This window comes from Nicotiana tabacum, chromosome 1 (genome assembly GCF_000715075.1).
Source record: "Nicotiana tabacum cultivar K326 chromosome 1, ASM71507v2, whole genome shotgun sequence".
NCBI lineage: Eukaryota > Viridiplantae > Streptophyta > Magnoliopsida > Solanales > Solanaceae > Nicotiana > Nicotiana tabacum.
This window is the reverse complement of record NC_134080.1, coordinates 17,370,116-17,374,958: the sequence shown is the minus strand read 5'-3', so window position 1 is coordinate 17,374,958 and position 4,843 is coordinate 17,370,116.

Here is a 4,843-nt window from a genome sequence, read left to right as displayed (position 1 = left end):
TTAATTTAGCTTCTTTTATCTTTGACATGGTGTAATAAAGGAGGTCAGCAACCAGTAACAGCAGCAGTAACAACAGCAAGCGTAGTACAATCACAGTTCCTGGTAGTCCCAGCTACCAGACATTCCCAAACTACACTGACCTGATTCTTATTTAGCCCAGGATATGTAGGCAACCTCCGAAGCAGGATGCAGTCAGACTTTTCAAAAATGCTTCACACGGAATTTTCAGACGGGCAAAAATCGCTCGTATTTGCTCACTTATCTTTGCCCAAAAACCCTTTATGTTTCCGAGCAAAGAGGGGCAGTTGTGAGCACGTGATTTTTGCCCTAAAATATGATTATTCCCAAAATCCCAAACAAAATAATTTTCCTTATTTTTTACAATTTTTGTGCATTTTGGTGTCATTTTCTGATAATTGTGGCGTTCTATTTGCGCATGTTAATTCTATAAAGTACAAAAATATGCATTTTTTGCGTGTAGGTTTTAGTATCAATTAAAGGTTTAATTGTGTTAAAAAACAAAACATGAAAATCACAAAAAAATTAGTTCACTTTTTCATTTTAATGATTTTTATTGTGAATTTGTCACAAAATAGTTGTTGAACAATTTTAGTAAATAATTAGTCTTTGTTTTGAAATAACTAGGATTTCATGTTAGTTTTACATTTCCATAAAAATTAGAAAAATTATAAAAATTGTAAAAGTGAGAAAAGAAAACAAAAGGAAATAAGAATAGAAATTGGGTCTTAATAAAAGACCAAATTTGGGCCAAATCAAAAGAATTTGTCTGGCCCAAACGCCTTAAACCATTGCAAATCAGCCCCAGCCCAAGTCCCCAACCCGGTCCGTCCCCCCTTCTAATCGAAACGACGTCGTTTGGTGATCTCATCAATCCAACGGTCCGGAATTAACGAGGTTCCTAATTTAAAAGGGTCCGAAACTTTCCCCCCTACCCCCATTTGCCTCATCGTCCTCACCCTACCCCTCCTCAACAAACCCTAATCCGCGCCGCCATCAAACCCCTCGCCGGCGGTGAACGCCACCTACCCCGTTCAAGCCCAGATTAACACCACAGATCCTCCTCACTCTCCTCTTTCCATTGCACCCACTGCTTCCCCTCGAATAAGGCCGGAGCTCGTCGAATCTTCGATTGAAGTTTCCGGTCAAATCGAAGGTTCATCCAAATCAGCCCAAAATCACACCACACAACCCCTGGCCCTCCCTCCACACTAATCCATGGTTATTTTCCTTCATATCACTGTGAAACGGCTCGAATCTTAGATCTGAGAATTTCTGGCCAAAACCCTAAACCAAATCTTTGTGATTTCGAACCGTAGTATCCTTAACCAAGTGTTCTCTTGTAAGAACACATGGTTAGGGATGTTACGCGTCAAAAATCTGAAAGGATTCAGACGTTTCCGACTAGTCGGAGTTCCTCGTGCCTCTGTGAGTTTTTACTGTACTCGCATGGCTGAAGTTTTGATTATCGTTTTGGTTTCATTAAGTGTTCTGTTAAATTTATGAATTATTTCGTGTATCAGTATAATTTTGTCAATTGCTTTTAGTTCTAAGTTGATATTTGTTTGAATGATTGTGAGTTTACGAGTTAAGAATTGATGTCAGTTCATTTAATGTTGTTCATGTTAGCTTAAGCTTAGTTTTATTTCATTTAGTTTGATTGAGTTAATATAATTGAACAATTTGGTTTTGGTCAGTCTGATTAGTTGGTTTTTGAATAATAATTAATCAATTTTAGCTAGTTTTAGATTGGATTAGGGTATTGGTTACAGCTGTTAAGAATGAGGGTAGGTTCAGTAACTTTGGGGAACATTCAGGGGTAGTCTGGGTATGGAAAAGGGTAGTTCTGATAGGAATAATAATTTCAAAGCATATGAAAGGGCAGTATAGGTATTGTATGGGTAGAAGAATACCCTAGGGCCTTCTAGAATGGGGCACAAGTGTAGATTTTAATAGTTGTAATGTATTTACTTGTTTAGCAAGTTAAGAATAGACGGACCAAACTGAAAATAGGGAGGGGGCTGATTAGAAAATCAGAATCTGATCTATTCTCCTTGGGGGTTGCCTATAAAAGGGCATGAAATGCCTTGGGAAAGGGGGTTCTTTTTTTTCTTCTGCCTTCAGCTTTGAGTTTCAATTTCAGCTTTCTTTCCTGCTTTTGATTTCAGTTGGCATATTAATTCCAAGTTTATTCAGAAAACAAAACATCAAAAATGGAGAAATCAAAAACAATCTTATAGTTTCATTATTAGTTAAATTTTAGCTGAGTTTTGGGTTTAGCAGTATCGCGGAGGTGTTTGGGTTCAGCTGTGAGGGTTAAGAGTATATTTGAAGTATGTGTTGAATTGATCTGTGGAGGCTGCCTGTATTTCTGATTTTCAAAAGTATTTTCTGGCATGTCCTGTGGTATATATTGCTGAGTTTGCTGCTGTTGTTGTTGAAAGTAGCCGACTCCTCTCATTTTCTCTATTTACATTTCAATTTCCAGGTACTTGTTCTGTAGCTTTCCAGTTTATGGAATTAAAGTAAACATGCTGTCTGAAGTTGATCTCTGAATTCTTCATGTTTTTGTTTGACTTAATGTATAAAATAGTTAGTTTACTCATTTCATTTGGGTACTAGACTAATCCTGGTTTGTATAAATTGGACTGATGAACTATCAAGCATGAGTTTGTTCATTTTGATTAGTAAGTGGGCACTTGGGTATTTAAATTCATGTATGTAATCAAGGCTGTGGACTATTTAGACTGTGCATTTCATGTTTATGCGATTGTAATTTTCAGTTGTTTAAGTTCCACAGTCTGCTGAAGTTAAATCTGCAAAGTTGTAATTGATTTTGAGTTCAATACCTATGACTGCTTTTAATTTTGGTCTAATATGAATTGTACATTCAACAGCTTCATACTAGGCCAGTTTTGGGCCTGGCGTATTAACAGGTAGCCCAGATTTTTGGTTAGAGATAAATTGAATTAGGGCCTAGGCGCATTAAGGCTTAAGAATTTAGTTAAATCAAAAGGTGCCCCAAGGGCTCGATCCCTGGGCTGTACAATGGCCTGCCAATAAGTTAAAAGTCTGGCCTACGTTAGGCCTGGTGCTTAGAGCTCTAGAAGTCTGCGTCTGCGGCATATACAATGACATGACTTGGACCCTATGGGCTTGGAGCCCATTTTCTCAGCATTTCTGCCTGAACGTTCAAATTCAAATTTAAAGAAATATTGGCCTTAACCAATTAGGATCCTTAAGTCATTAATATCATAATTATCTCACTGTTTAGATTTGGAAAGGTTGTTTAGCGAATTTCACTACCTTCCTCAAAATAACAATACGGTAGAATCTTTAAGCTCGATTTTAATTAAAGTACCTTCTTAAACTCGAGTGCACATTGATGCGACTCAAATCCAAATCTCGATGAAGTCGAAATGTGTTGACAATCACGGGCGCATTGATTGTGACGAGGTTCAAACGCGTTTTCACGACATCGTAATTCTTAAAAAATAAATAATGATAGAAAAGAGGTTCACAAATTGAGACGAGCCTCACCGCACAAAAATAAATAAATGTGGGGCCCTCAATAAATAATTATCGAAATAATTAGAATTTGGGATGGCCGTTTAGCGAACTTCATGGTTTTTCCCCCAAAAATAATACTACGTTAGCATCTTTAGGCACGATTTAATTAAATTACTTTCTTAAACTCGGGTGCGCATTGATGTGGCCCAAATCCAAATCTCGACGAAGTCGAAACGTGTTGACAACCACGGGCGCATTGATTGCGACGTGGATTGAAACACGTTTTCACAACGTCGCAATTCTTTTAAAATAAATAACAATAAAAGCGGTTTACGAATAAAAGGCACATAAGTTAGCATGTATTAAAATCAGATAAAATCAAATACAACAGTTAAGCGACCGTGCTAAAACCACGGAACCTGGGAATGCCTAACACCTTCTCCCGGGTTAACAGAATTCCTTACTCGGATTTCTGGTTCACGGACTGTGAACAGAGTCATAAATTTCCTCGGTTCGGGATTCAACCGGTGACTTGGGACACCATTAATCTCTCAAGTGGTGAATCTGAATATTAATAATTAAATCCCTTTCCAATTGTCCTTTAATTGGAAAAACTCCCTTGCACCCCTGCGGGGTGTAGGTAAAAAGGGAGGTGTGACAGGCGCCCACCTGTATAACGAGAGGAATACTTTTCAGTCATATACTGCAGATCTTGAAATCAGTAACCCACCGGAAGGCAGAAGGTTACAACAAGAATCCCCAGCAGGAAACAATAAAAATCCCCAGTACCGGAAAGTAGAAGGTTGCAACAAGAGGTCCCAGCACAAATTCAAGCGCATGAGTCAAAAGGAAGAAAAGACGCGTCTTGAAAGAAGTAGCCTGTGAACATTAAATTATGCCTAGAATAACAAAGCTTAATGAAGGAAGCCATATCCCCAGCGGACCGAACAAAATGATGCAAAATGGTGAGTTAGGAAAGCAAGAGGCCTGTGTCATCCCCGTCAGTTCTCGGAAGAAAGAAGCACCGGAATCGATGCAAGCCGACAAGAAAGCAAGGCATCAAGAACAAATGAAGAGATCTTGTAATCCGTAGTCTAGCCTAACTTATTGATTTTTCTTTTAAGCATGGTGTAATAAGGAGGTCAGCAAGCAGTTAAAGTAGTCTGCAACAACAGTAACATTGCAGTCCCATGGTAGTCCCAGCTACCAAAACTTCCCGAACTACATTGACCTGATTCCTGTTTAGCCCAGGATATGTAGGAAACCTCTGAAGCAAAGGTTCGGTCAAATTTTTCAAAAAATGCTTCACACGGAG